At 41.5% G+C, this 15,363-nt stretch overlaps 2 protein-coding genes and 1 long non-coding RNA gene across 7 annotated transcripts in view; 2 read left to right on the forward strand and 1 right to left on the reverse strand.

Moving 5' to 3' along the window:
* Positions 1-15,363, forward strand: part of LOC134089367 (NLR family CARD domain-containing protein 3-like) — a 105,027-nt gene that overhangs the window by 28,604 nt on the left and 61,060 nt on the right. For 2 of the 3 annotated variants that reach the window (XM_062543811.1, XM_062543826.1), the window contains one exon: positions 1-465. This exon is cut by the window's left edge and continues 1,662 nt beyond it. The exons of the other annotated variant lie outside the window; for it this stretch is intronic. The gene's annotated coding sequence lies outside the window, so the exon portion shown is untranslated. Of the gene's footprint in view, positions 466-15,363 lie in introns of those variants that run through there. 3 annotated transcript variants of the gene reach the window in all.
* Positions 6,943-8,185, reverse strand: LOC134089654 (uncharacterized). The gene is made up of 4 exons (XR_009940100.1): positions 8,097-8,185; positions 7,905-7,972; positions 7,252-7,347; positions 6,943-7,137 (listed from the first exon to the last, which is right to left on the reverse strand). It is a non-coding gene; the product is annotated as an uncharacterized LOC134089654 (long non-coding RNA).
* Positions 10,108-15,363, forward strand: part of LOC134089438 (NACHT, LRR and PYD domains-containing protein 12-like) — a 52,386-nt gene continuing 47,130 nt past the window's right edge. For all 3 annotated transcript variants that reach the window (XM_062543897.1, XM_062543883.1, XM_062543890.1), the window contains exon 1: positions 10,108-10,197. The gene's annotated coding sequence lies outside the window, so the exon portion shown is untranslated. The remainder of the gene's footprint in view (positions 10,198-15,363) is intronic.

Raw genomic sequence — 15,363 nt, forward strand, 5'->3', positions numbered from 1 at the left:
TCCGTTAATTGATATCAGTAGCAATGGAGTTTGTTGCTGCAGAGACTTTTTTACATTGATATACTTGAGGGAGACAGAAGGAGGGGAGTCCCTTATTTTCCCCTGTGTTTTTGATTATAAATTAAATATGTTATTGGTTAAAATGTTGTCTCAACCTTGATACTGTATGTGTATATCCACAAAGGCAAACAGGGTTTAATTAAAATACATACAAATTAAAGAGGAACTATGCAGGATTGGCGATTTCATCTCGTTTTATGCTTGCATTTTCTCTGCAGAGCTTCCCCGACAGCTTTAGCGTGTATATTTATACATGTATAGGCTATATTTAAATATATAAATTGCAAGCGAGGTTCTTCGTCTCAGACTTCCAGATGTAAACAAGGAGCGATCGTCTCCTGCAGAAAGTTGCATAGGGTCTCTTTAATTTAAATAAAATGTTAAATGTATGTTACGTTCAATTTCATGGCACATGTGTATTCTTAATGAGTCATTCTCCTTGACCTTAAGGAATTAAACTAAAATAAAATATAAACAAATGTTTGGTGTGTGTAGTATTGTGTTCAGTTTCAAGGTGTGCATATTCTTAATGAGTCATTCTGCTTGACTTTGTCCTAAAGGAAATATCAGGTCACGTCCTCCTTCTATGTCATAACCCAGTACGGTTTTGATGTGGAGTTACTGTGGGGAAGAATTAGCCTTTGAGACTCAACTGTGAAACCGATATTCCTTCTTCATAACACATTTCCTGTACAATATTCACTGGCAGCAGGTGTTAACGGACTGAAAATCCTCAGTACTTATGCCTCATGTAGGCTAAAGGAGGAGGCTGGTTCATTTATTCCCAGGGAAAGGTCCTCTAGCAATTGTGCAGGCACAGTGGAAGGCAATCAACCGACCAGCAGGTGGCGCTGCACTGTGGCCAGCTAATGCAACATTGAGAACACATTGATTGTCAAATGATGCCAGAGCAGGAAATTAATGTTCAGTCATCTTGGTTAAATATGTCATAAGTGAGACGTTGAAAGCCTAGCGTGGACTCTCCTCAGCAACAGTTGCAACATTCTGCATTACAATTGTCTTTACAACAGGCAGAGGGGCATGACCACTGTAATTGCAGAATTAATCTTACATTGTTGTTGAGAAATGTCTACACTATTATTACACTAATAATCTAATTAATGATTTAATCATCTTCATAGAATAAGTCATAAATGACACTTTGAAAGCCTATTGTTCCAAAACCCTTTATCCTGCTGAAGAGGGTGTTGATCTTCAGTCTCAATCACACACATAACAGACTGCATCATACTCAATAAGTATATGTTTTGCTTAGCCTGTAATATGTTATTAGAAAGCCTAATTCTTTAATTGTAGGCTACTGTTTTTTTCCTGTGGCCCAGTAGAGATTGTCCTGCAACATTTGATCATGTTTCCGTCCCATGCGGCCCAGCAGTGCTGGAAGGTGGCGCGCTGTCTGCAGCGGTGTCCAGCGGGACGTGGAGCCCAACTGTCAGTTGGTGAGGTTCCAGCTGAGCTGCTCCACCATGTTCCTGCTGCCTCAGGCCTACTGGGACGGCCCTGAACATCAGGGAGGTGAAGGTTCAGTCCTCACTGACTGCTGTGGAACCAGCTGTTGACCTCAATGCAAATGGAGGGACACTAGTGACCCTCAACAGAGTATTCAGCTGCTGCAGGTAAGCTGAGCAGAATGCAGTGCAGTCGGCCTGCTCAAAATAACACAGAACACAGTAAACAGGCACATCTGCTCAAGATAACACAGAGTCCAGTAAACAGGCACATCTGGGCTTCACTAACACAGGATGGCACAGCAGCAGCATATCCCTGTCACACTAAAGAACGCCACAGATTCATACACACTATGTTGCCAAAAGTATTGAGTCACCTGCCTTGACCCACATATGAACTTAAGGGTAGGGTTTAATTCACTTAAGGGTAGGGTTTAATATTATGTTAGTCCAGCAATAACTGCTTCAACTCTTCTGGGAAGGCTTTCCACCAGGTTTAGGAGTGTGCATGGGATTTTTTTTTACCATTCATCCAGAAGGGCATTTGTGAGGTCACACACTGATGTTGGACGAGGAGACTGGCTCTCAGTCTCTGCTCTAATTCATCCTAAAGGTGTTCTATTGGGTTGAGATCAGGACTGCAGGCTAGTCAAGTTCACCCACACCAAACTGTCATCCATGTCTTTACAGACCTTGCTTTGTGCACTGCAAGTTGTAAGCAGAATGATAGAAGAAAGAATGATGTTTCAAAAGATATATCTACAGAATGCGTTTTTCTTAGATCCTTTTAGGAGACTCCAAACTGTATAACCAGAATTAAACACCTCTAACTTAACAACCCCTTTGCCTGCAAGCTAAATCCTGGCCTCCAATGAAGCTGACACTTTGGGGGGCTACTATTTGGGTTTGGATGTCAGTGAACCTGGAATAAAATAAAAGAAGCATTATCCCAATAATCATTCATTTCTATTCTGCCTATGACAAAAAAGTGCACTGGTTAATGTGTAGAGGTGGGAGTGTATCATGGAGACAGCCCCCAGTGTAGAGAGGTGGGAGTGTATCATGGAGACAGCCCCCAGTGTAGAGAGGAAAGAGTGGAGCATGAAGACAGTCCCCAGTGTAGAGAGGTGGGAGTGGAGACAGTGCTGAGTGTAGAGAGGTGGAGACAGTGCTGAGTGTAGAGAGTGGAGACAGTGCTGAGTGTAGAGAGGTGGAGACAGTGCTGAGTGTAGAGAGGTGGGAGTGGAGACAGTGCTGAGTGTAGAGAGGGGGGAGTGGAGACAGTGCTGAGTGTAGAGAGGTGGGAGTGGAGACAGTGCTGAGTGTAGAGAGGTGGGAGTGGAGACAGTGCTGAGTGTAGAGAGGTGGAGACAGTGCTGAGTGTAGAGAGTGGAGACAGTGCTGAGTGTAGAGAGGGGAGAGTGGAGACAGTGCTGAGTGTAGAGAGGTGGGAGTGGAGACAGTGCTGAGTGTAGAGAGGGGGAGTGGAGAGTGGAAACAGCCCAGAGTGTAGAGAGGGGAGAGTGGAGCATGGAGACTGCCCCTAGTGCACTTCCTCATCCTACTCCTCTCACTCTCTCTTCATGTCTTCCTTCACACACACACACACACACACACACACACACACACACACATACAGCAGAGGTTGCGATTCACTTTTTTTAAATGATAGTGGTGAAAACCTGCACAGTGACATCTCCAGCAAACACATCTCTGTAACAGACACAATGTGAAAATCTGTCATTGTGAATTATATAGTATGTCACAATTTCATTAACAGAATACGAAATACCTTCTCAACACCTTTAATACTGTTAAGTAGGACAAATCAGTACTATTAGCTTCCACTTAATCAATGAGCCTCAGGTATAAGACAGCATGTCCTCTACTCTCAGCATGACCTTTCAGGAGGTTGTAGCCTACTGTACATCAACTGGCCTACAGTGCATAGGAACAGCCTAATCATGTCCATGTTAGTCCAGTAGTCTAAGGAGGATCCTTTTGTTGAGCTAAGTCTTCTTCCTTGAGATTTGGTTGAGAAATATTGAACTCCAGCTTAGCGTATGGTAAGCAGGTAAATAGACTGTGCCACATTGAGCCATAGAATCGATCTGCACACTGCAGCCAGGGGCTTCTCATAGATTCACCAGGACAGCAGATGCAGGACAGGTGTGGAACTTAGTGAGAGTGTTTTGGGTGGATGGTGGCAGAGTTGCACTGAATACACCTTACAGTATATACCTCCAAACCCGACCCTCCTCAAACAATAGCTCACAAATGTCAATATCTATCATATCTCTGACACGTCTGTAATCAATAATAATGAATAGTCGATCGGTTTCCTGAGACAGCGAACTGCGTCTCTGTGGCACATGACCCGCTCTGTAGTCTGCAGTCTGCAGGTCAGACTGGAGCAGCTTGCAGCGGTGTGGGTGGCATGGAGGCACAGGGTGGCACACAGTGAAAGAGTGTGAGTGTCATGATGGACAGATGCCCACTGCCTCAGATGAAGATGGAGGCTATCAGACAGGTGGCATGGAGGCACAGGGTGGCACACAGTGAAAGAGTGTGTGTGTGTGTGTGTGTGTGCATGTGTGTGTGTGTGTGTGTGTGTGTGTGTGTGTGTGTGTGTGTGTGTGTGTGTGTGTGTGTGTGTGTGTGTGTGTGGGTGATGTTAGTGCTCAGACACGTCACACACTGCAAGGGTGCGCTGGACAACAAGCAGGAAGCTTGGCACACACAGACAGGATGTGGAAATGTGACGCGGTCTGAGGAGACCAATCAGAACCCAGACTCAGCGGTCATGTCAGGAGGGACGCTCCGCACGGCTCTGGGGACAAGAGGAGGAACGGCACAGTGAGTTAAGAGATGGACTACTCACAAAATGGACACCAGGGACAGACAGCTTTATTCAACATTACAGGGTTGCCTCTGTGCGATATAGTAAGTAACAAGACTGAAATATATACAAAGTATATTTCTAAAGCATGATATCAGTTTTGTGTTTGTTTGTGTTCTGGAATGGTCAGGTTTGAAGATTAAGGAGACAAAATGTGCTGTTCTGTAGGAGACAGTGGAGAGAATCAATGTCACAATTCACAGTTCACAACTGCAACAAAACCCATGTGTGTGTATTCCCTTCCTGAGACATACAGGTACCGTGGACACAAAATGAACATTGCAGGAGAACAGAATGAGCAAGTAAACACCATCTTGTCCAAGTTTACATCCATGTTGGACCTGATTGACAGATGCCCACTGCCTCAGACTATGAAGCTGGAGGCTATCAGACAGGTCAGGTGGCATCGTCAAAAGTACAACATCTATTCTCCAACATTCACATTCAACAGAAAGTGCTGAGTGAAATGAATAGCAAAACACTGAACTTAGTGTGACAGTCTGAAGGTTTGGAGTTAACACACACAGCATATGTGACATTATCTTTCACCCCCAGTGGGAAGAGGGACTGGGGGTACCATAGAATAGATCTCTAAGAGCATGCGGATTTCTCATCGTCTGAATAACGATGACGAGGACGTTAGGGAGCTGACTCAGTCCTCCCCGTTCCTGGACCTAAGGAGACACGAGGTCCCATTGGCCAGGGAGTCAGGGCCCCACCCTAGGATTCAAAAGAAATGTGGGCGTGGGAGAGAATGTATCAGTCCTACCTGGCAGGTCACGGCCCAGCACCTCCATCCTCATGCCATCAGGGGACCATCGTTCGGGGTGGACGCAGATGAAGTGGACCACCGTCTCAGATGAAGTGGACCACCGTCTCAGATGAACTGGACCACCCCACCGTCTCAGATGAACTGGACCACCGTCTCAGATGAACTGGACCACCGTCTCAGATTTTGAAACCGTTGAATAAACTCTTTTGAGAGGTGGGTAAAATCTAGTTCTGAAATTTCAGAGGTGGATAAGGTGCTGTGTCCACCAAACGCGTTTTTAACAGCCAGAGCGCCCTCAACCTCCTCCTCTCGGCGCTTCTTGGCGCTTCGATAAGTGTTTATTGTTGCTAAGTTACCAAGACCAGAGACGGTTTATAACGAGAAGTGCCATTGACGAGCCCGGCGCTGTTCTAAAAGTTGAACAGATTTCAACTTTGAGCGCTCTGAGCGCTGCGACAAGAAAACGTTGGCGCCGACAGTTTTTTTCCGCCGAGGGCGCTCAGCGCTGTGAGCGCTGAGCTACATAGACTTTACATTGAAAATTGTTGCCGTCGGCGCAAAAAACGTGTTTGGTGGACACAGCACCTAAACCCTGCTTGTGTGTGTGTGTGTGTGTGTGTGTGTGTGTGTGTGTGCGCGCGCGCGCATGTGTGTTTTGTGTGTGTGTGCTTCTAACTGACTGTTCACCCGTTTCTTGCCTCATGTGAATGGTGTGCCCTGCAGACAGGAGCTTTTCTCTTTCTTTTTCTCTTTCTGGTTGAGAACAGAGGAGTGGAGGAGGAGGGGAGAGGAGAGGAGGAGACAAGAGGAGAGGAGGAGAGGAGAGAGAGAGAGGAGAGGAGAGGTACTGTAGGGGTACAGGATAGTCATAGGGGAGGTAGAGGATGGTATACTAAACACACTAAAACAAAGGAAGAGGAGGAGGAAAGGAGGAAGATCATCACTTATGATCTAGTGTTGAATGTGTGTGTGTGTGTGTGTGTGCGTAGTAGTAGTACTTGGGTAGTATACATACTAAACATACTAAAACAAATATCTATAAACATGTGCAAGGAGACATAATTATGCACAGTAATCACACAGGGAGACCCATGCAGTGCAAAAGTGTTTGTGTGTGTGTGGAATTTAAATAGTTCAATAGTCAATAAGAGCACCAGTTACACCAGTGTAGCAGCATATTTCATTATTATGAAGCGGCAGTGCACTGTAAAAAATGATTTGTTAAACCTACTTAAAAAAAATGAGGTAACAATTTACACTCACTTTAAATGAGTTGGCCTGACTTCTACAGTTTTTAAGTAAATTAGCTTTAAAAAACTAAGTAGATGCAACTCACTCAAAATGCATTTAAACTACAACAGCAACCTAGAATTACATTTAAGATTACTCACTAACAATAAGTTGGAAAAATAATTAAGTGAATAATTTGTTTTAAATATACTTGATATTTAGGATTTTTTATACTCATACGTAATTAGTAATTCAATTGTTATTACTTAAATTTCCTTTAAATTCATATAAATATACATGACACCACAGATTTTTTTTCCACAGAGCACTTTTATTTTATTTTATTCCCAAACACATCAGTATGAGAACCTTTGAAGTCCTTATAGAAAATAATACAGAATGCCTGTTAACACTTCAAAAACATTACATGACTTGTTTTTTTTTTCTTAAATTGCAAATTGCTTTGTCCCCTCCACTTCCACAACAAGTTTCTGAAAGGCCTCAAATGTGTGTCTTAGGTTCAGTGAGTAGGTCAGTCCAAGAAGAGCAGAGCATGCCCGTGCCAGGTTTCCAAGACCACCCATCACCTTAACACCCTCGAGGACAATTCCAACATCATCTGTGAGGTCGGCATTTGATGAATCTTTCCTAATTACATAGATTCCCATCACCTGTTGCGGAATGTCGTGATGGACCAGGTCATCTGACTGTAAAAATGGCACAGTTTTGTATTCAGGACCATGCCGTTTGATATGTAATGTCACACCTTTGTAATTATATATTTTAGTTCAGTCCACTCTTACTCTTACTCTTATACTTACACAATATTCCTTAATCAGGGCCGTTTTGTCCGCCCCCAAATAGTCCATCAGGCACAGTATGACCACTTCTCTCTTGAGATCAATGCTGGTAGGATCCTGTAAAGATAGTTACAGACACTTTTTGTTAGTGCTCTTTCAACACATTTCCATCCTCAGGCAATTTTGAACCTCAACAGACAACAAAAAAATCATATGAAAACATGAACATTGATGTGTATGTGTGTGAGAGAGGGAGAGAGAGAGAGAAAAGAGAGGGAGTCAATGAATATGTGAATAAATCTACAGGTGTATGTATGCATATGGATATGTTTATGTGTGTTTGTGTGCTTGCTGGTCAGTGTGTCTGTGAGTGCAATATGGGTGCATGTGTGTGTGCAAGGATTTGCAAGAGCACTTACGTAATGATTGAATGTGTGTGTGATTGTGTACGTGTGTGTGCACGCAAGTCTGTATGTGTTAGAGGGAAAGAGGGTGGGTGTCTGTCTGTCTGTCTGTCTGTCTGTCTGTCTGTGTGTGTGTGTGTGTGTGTGTGTGTAAAAGAAAGAGGGTGTGTGTGTGTGAGAGTGTATGCGTGGATGTACTGTATGTGTGAATGAGAGTGTATGTGTGTTAGTTTGACAGCAAATGGGCTTTAGCATGAGTAAATGTGTTACCTTAAGTAGAGCGCTCATGTATGCCTTTAGTCTTTCCCCCACAGCTCCTCCTTTGGATTGGAAAAGGCCTAGCATACAAACAGAACAAAGAGGGGAAAAAACTAAAACACTGTTTCTTTGATAAATGCTGCAATAATGTGCATCAATTAAGACACTGTGGTCCTCATGTGAGGAATGCACATGGTAACTTACCTCAACATAAACTTTTGTTAGATTGACATGGTCAGTGGTCTTGGGTAGAAGACTGTAAACAAAAACACACACAGACATGCAGTATTAAATGCGGTACTATCCTTCACTGATTGGCCTATCTATTAAGTCTGTAAAATCTAGAAATGTGACATAATGCAATAATGTTTATTGATGGTACTTTAATATATGTCCATCTGATCTCAAATAATAGGCATAGTTCCAACCAAAAAAATATTGTATTGTAGTTTTATACATGCACATGTACAAGGATTTCCTTGCTGTGCATGCCACCTTATACTGTAGTATAACTTTAAAAAAAATCATGCCAACTAAAAACTATCTCTAAATCTAACTTCAAATTCAAATAAAGTCGTATGCCATCATATTAAGATAAAATCTAAAACTAACACACTTTAAAACGATACTGACGGTGACAGAGAATGCCTGCATAATCTCCAGAAATGACGGCATTCCAACAGACCATTCGAAGTAAAATAGGCTATATGCCCAGATTACCCATTAGCCTGCTAACATTGCTACTCCACCTCCTTACTGCTACTCCACCATTGCAGTCGGTTCAACAAGGATTCCAAATAAAACTTACTGTTACAATACCCTAATGACTACGTTTTCGTAACATTACATTTTTGAACAACAAAAGACTTGTAAAATACATGAATGTCTGTTTTAGCTAGCCCTGTATTAGCTATCTAACAGCTATTGCTATCTTACTGATTTTCGAATTAGCAGATGATTTAGAGTTGTTTGCAAAGGAAAGTAGCCTACTGACGGTTAGCATGACTTTACCTAATATACAATACCAAAAGCATGTAGTCTTAACTCACCCCAGAAGCGCCGAAATAACCAGCAAATGCCCTCTTCGCCAGTGTGCCTCAATCTTGGCGCCATCAAATTTCAAACCAACAGTCCTTTTGAAACAAGCAGCTGCAGCTCGTGCCACACAGGAAATCCAAGACCTGTTCATTCTACTTCCTAAAAATGAGTTGGATTCAATGCACGTTTTTTTAAGTTGGATAAACTCTTTATTGTGTGTTTGTTTTACCCAAATGAATTAACCATGGTTTAAACTTATTTTTTTAAATGAAATCAAAATAAAAATGTATCAAAATAAAATATGCAGATAAAAATGACTACATTCTACTTTTTTTAAAAAATTATATCTACAATGGGCGAGATTCATTTTTTACAGTGTGGGAGGGGGTGAAGAGTGATATCTGTGACCCATACACACACACACACACACACACACACACACACACACACACACACACACACACACACACACACACTGAGTTTTGTCATAAAAATAATTAATGAAAGGAGCCACATCTATTCCAGATGAATACATGATGGATGACACACACACACACACACACACACACACACACACACACACATGCACACACACACTCACACTCACACTCACACACACACACAGAGAAACATGCAAGTGTACATGAAAGCATGCACTGCATTTACTTCCAACCCTCCCCCTCAAGAAGGTGTCTGTGTGTCGTGACCTTTTCCAATGGAAGAACCCTCTCAGCACTCTCTTGCCCCCTCTCTGCTCCCTTACTCTCACTGTGTCTCTCTCTGTATAAAGCTCTATCGCTCACAAAACACATACACAAGCATAATGTCCCTGTAATGTTCACTTATAAAACACATTAGGTGCGCTTTGGTTTCATACAAAAATTGGGCCTTTTTCCGCTTGGAGTTGAACTTGTTTTCAATTTGACAAAGGCACACCTCACTGTCCAGACTGATCGCTCCATAACTTGTCTGTTTAAGCTGATGATTCTTTAAAGTATATAAGAAAAATAATTATATTTGTATGGAGTAGCCATAGATCGAGCAATCTGTCTGTGCCATATCTACGCCTGCAAAAAGAATGAAGGCTACATTAATGACAAAACTGGCTTTTCTGGTCTAGCTTACCTCCTGAGGGCTTGTGCTAGCCTACGGAATTTCTGTTAAAAGCACCTGCGCACAGGTGGAAGCGAAAGGATCAACATATCAGCTCAAGCCTGTAGTCCATCCTGGTGGAAAGACAAAGATAACGATGAAAAACTGAACTATGGTGAGTAATTTCCTCTCGTATACAAGTTTTTGTAGACACCAGACAAGCCACTTCCTGGCTGACAGGATTTTTGTTAGTTTGTCTGTTAGTCTGAACAAAATGGGTGTAAATTGCTTTTCAACAGGCTCACAGACAATTCTCCGTAACCTAATCCAGTGGTAGCAGAGGCCTATTGCATCAAATCAGTACTGATATGATATGAGTAAATGTAATCAGGACTATTTCCAGGTTGTAGGAATAAGTTAGAGCACAGATCAACACTATCCAATAACAGAAAAATAAGATGGCATCACATAATTTTTGGTGCTGGCCTACTACACGTGTCCTCCCCTCTCTCTCAGCATTAGACTTTATTTTAGCAAAGAACAATAAACTGTGATGTTGTGTCTAGTACTACACCTGTGTTAACAGATTGGCAAATCTACCTTTGGCCCACAAACTTCCAAAGACAGTCAGTAGGCCTACTCACTAGACTGGTTGGTCTTGTGTCTAGAGCTGATTCCAGAGCCATAGAAAGAGAGAGTTGCGACACTCTTTGATGTTGCCGCCACAATCAAAAGTTCCAAAAACTCATAGACTAACTAATAGATTAACTCATTGACTACTGACCAAGAGATTGGCTGTAAACAGTTTCAAAAGCCCCATAACGAGGAAATAGCCTGGAAAAAGCGCTGCCATTTTTTCCTATGGAGGTCTATGGGAGTGTCGCCACTCTGTTTTATCTACCACTCTGGCCCATTCTGAACTGATGCAATGTGGTCAGGTGAGTTTTGAGACTAAATAAAATGGGCGTGGCCTACTACTGTACCTGAGGGAGAAGCCAAAGTATCAGCAATAAACAACGCAGGATATTCTATTTGATTTGGGATAGCCAACAAAATGTTAAGTAAGGTAGACTACTAGTTTCATAAAATCAGATTGTGTTGACATAAGTCTAATATAGGCCCAGTGCCCAGGTGTAAACAACCAGCTTTTTAAGTAGAAGTTGTTAAGAGCAAGTGTTAAAAAATGGTAAGGCACAAAAATGGTGACATATAGGCCTGTATGTCCTCTGCAATTGTGAAGAAGCGAAACAATAGGTCAAATATTAACTAGCCGATAGCACTATGAAACTTCCCAGTTGATTACTAATATGAGGAGGAAAAAAGTGTTTTGTAATGTAATGTTCAAATATGCAAATTAGGCATCTAATAATGTTGTGATTTGCGTATTTTACAACAGGAAATCTGAGCTTTGGATAAAGCCAGGTTAAAAATGTTTTTTTCAGTTTGTTAACATATTAAATGAGAGAAAAAAATACAAAGGGAGTTATTGATATTTACTTTTGTTGTCCTGTAAATCAGAATAAACTGTCAATAGCCTTAAAAATGGATCACAGGAATGCAATGTCATATAAATCAGGCAAGGAATAATGTGGCACCAAACCCTCTGTTTAAATTGAAATATTTAGTATAAGACTGGAATGTTTGGTGTTTGTGAGTGCTTCTGAAGTGGAGATTTTGTGCTCAGAGCGAAAGAGGAAACTCAATTTGAGAGAACTGCCGTGAAACACAGCCAATGAGATTCCGCTCTCAGCCTAGACGCGCCTTTGAACTTTCACGATTGGTTGCTGATTCAAAGGAAAAGTCCATATTTGGATTGCATGGTGTCATGCCAACCATACCACACATGATATGCTTTGGATCACAGTCGCGGTAGCGCATAAAACGGTAAATAGGACTGTGAGAAAGAGGCTTTGCAACCCCCAACTCACAGAGAGGGATGGGCGTGTCCAGAGGACTTTGGAAGAGTGTTTGGAGTTGTCAGACAAGAAATACTGTAGAGTTTCCGTGATAAAGGTGCAGGTTTATTTACAGTGCGCAGGTGCAAGATATTCAATAACAAACAAACAAAGATACTTTGAAAACGAAAACAAAACCAGCCATCATAGGCAATATAACTCACACTTTAGATACACAGCCTCACAGCCATTTTTCCACATCAGTCTATGTCTCACCCTTAAATAGGCCTACCAATCCCAAGTTTATTGGAAGAACCCACTACACAACAGGGTGTAATACCTATGCAGTAACAATGTACTTTCCCATACATAGGCCTACCTACCTACATAACATAACACATAACTTACCATATAAAAGACATAAATGGCCATACATATACTTTACATACAGACAGGAACATTACATGCAACACTCAGAACAAACAGTAACAAGCTAATTCAACACAGCCGACTCATCACCCCCACACTAAACCACACACTTTCCACTGTCCCGGGACAGGGAATAAGGAACTAGCCCCAACGTGGTTCGTTTTTCCCCTGGGGACCAGTATTCGGGTGCACACAAACAGAACCCCGGCAAACAAAATGCGTGAGTGTCGTGTATAGGGAGGGAAAGTGCTAACAATATGCTTAATTCCATAATACTTCAATATACTATAAATGTTACTCTCTTTAACTAAGACACAATGTTGTGAATGTTATACTCTCAATACTTTTCTCTTTTTTTGAAATTGTAAACAAGGCAAAAACCACATACAGAGACTAATGAAATCTTTTTGTGTTTCCCAGTGGAACATTCAGGGCTTAAGATCCTCTGTTTTTGGTTTAAAAAGCAGAGACCCTGAATTTATATCTTCTGTAAAAGATGTTGATGTTTTAATCCTGCAGGAGACATGGTACAAAGGAGATGAGCCCACTGGCTGTCCCCCAGGTTACAAAGAGCTAGTGGTCCCATCCACTAAACTAAAAGGTGTGACTCAAGGCAGAAACTCAGGAGGGATGCTTATTTGGCTTAAATCAGAACTCCTACCCTCAATAGAAATAATCAAGAAGGGAAAAAATAATTTGTGGCTAAAAATAAAAAAAGAAACCATATTGACACCTCAAAACCTCTTCCTCTGTGCAATTTATATCCCCCCCATTGAGTCCCCCTACTACGATGAGGATATCTTCTCTGATTTAGAGGGAGAAATCAGCTTCTTCCAGACTCAGGGAAACGTTATGATCTGTGGAGATCTTAATTCTAGGACGGGTGAGGAGCTTGATTTTGTCAGCACACAAGGTGATGACTTCATCACAGGAGATAATATCCATTTCCCTGCTTACTCCTGTAGACAAAACTATGACAAGTCCACAAATGTCCATGGAAAGGAGCTGCTGCGGCTCTGCCGAAGCCTGGGTCTGTGCATAGTCAATGGTAGGCTGCGAGGTGACTCCCTTGGTCGATATACCTATGGTTCAACTCTTGGCTGTAGTACTGTGGATTACGCCATCACAGATTTAGACATGAGCTTCCTGAGAGCTTTCACAGTCAAGCCACTGACACCATTGTCTGACCACAGTCAAATTACTGTATATTTAAACAGATCAGAGATCCCCAACCCCTACAAAAAACATGAGGAATTGTACAAAATCAAAGCCAACTATAGGTGGAGTAAAGAAAGCCCCGAAAACTATCAAAAGTCAATTGGCCAACCAGAAACACAAACACTACTGAACTCATTTCTATCTACAAACTACCCCCATAGTAAAGAAGGCACTAACTTGGCCGTATATCATCTACAAAAACTATTCCACCATGTGGCTCAAACTTCAAATTTGACCACAATTAAAAACAAACAAAAGAAAAATAAATCAGACGATTGGATTGATTCTGAATGTAAAAATCAGAGAAAAAGCTTAAGGAAATTATCCAACCAGAAACACCGGCAACCAGACAACCAAGACATACGCTCTCTGTATACTGAATGCCTCAAGAGGTACAAAAATACAGTAAGAGCAAAGAAAAATAAATATATGCAAAGCCAATTGAATGAAATAGAAGAATCACTCGACTCAAACAAATTCTGGGAAAACTGGAAACATTTCAAGAAAAGGCCTCACAATGACTTAGCTATCCAGAATGGTTCTATTTGGAGAGAGCATTTCACAAACCTATTTGATCATCCCACACTAAATTCTGACCAACAGCAAATATGTAACAAACTGAAAAACCTCGAAATTTCCATAAAAGATAATCAAAACCCACTGGATTTTCCAATAACCCAGAAAGAGCTTGTAGAAAAGCTAAACAAACTACATCTAAGAAAGGCCTGTGGTGTAGATGGCATCCTGAACGAGATGCTAGTACACACAGACCTCAAATTTCAATTGGCTATTCTAAAGCTCTTTAATCTGATATTAAATGTCGGATACTTCCCTGACTCTTGGAACAAAGGACTTATCACCCCCATTTATAAAAATGGTGATAAACTTAATTATATTATTAAGCAAATAATTACAGGGGTATTTGCGTTAACAGCAACCTTGGGAAAGTGTTCTGTAGCATTATGAACACAAGAATGATTGAATACATCACAGAACACAATGTAATAAGCAAAAACCAAATTGGATTCCTCCCAAACCATCGGACATCAGACCACATCTTCACACTGAACACACTCATTGATAAACATGTACATCAAAATAAAAGAAAAATATTTGCTTGCTTCGTGGACTTTCAAAAGGCCTTTGACTCCATATGGCATGAAGGCCTATTATATAGACTGATCCAGAGCGGTGTAGGAGGAAAACTATACGACATAATCAAGTCTATGTATCTTAGCAGCAAATTCGCCATCAAAATTGGATGTAACAGGACGGATTTCTTTCACCAAAGTAGGGGAGTACGACAGGGTTGCAGTTTAAGCCCTACACTGTTTAATATTTACATAGACGAATTGGCGAACACATTACAGAAATCTGCAGGTGCAGGACTCATGCTGCAGGATACTGAGGTCAAGTGTCTGCTTTTCGCAGACGACTTGGTTTTGATATCACCAACAAAAGAGGGATTGCAGCACCACATGGACGTACTAGAAAAATTTTGCCAGACATGGGCCCTAAAAAATCCTGAAAAAACCAAGGTTTTAATATTTCAAAAACGTTCCAGGCTACAGGGAAACACCAACAATTTTAAAATAGGCACCAGGACAATTGACCAGACAAATAATTATACCTATCTAGGCATAACCCTGACCTCAACAGGACACTTTGGCTTGGCTGTGAAGGAACTAAAAGAAAAAGCAAAAAGAGCATTTTATGCCATTAAAAGATCAAGATTAGAGTTACCCATTAGAATTTGGATTAAGCTTTTTAAATCTGTGATTGAACCAATCGCACTATAT

This window comes from Sardina pilchardus, chromosome 1 (genome assembly GCF_963854185.1).
Source record: "Sardina pilchardus chromosome 1, fSarPil1.1, whole genome shotgun sequence".
NCBI lineage: Eukaryota > Metazoa > Chordata > Actinopteri > Clupeiformes > Clupeidae > Sardina > Sardina pilchardus.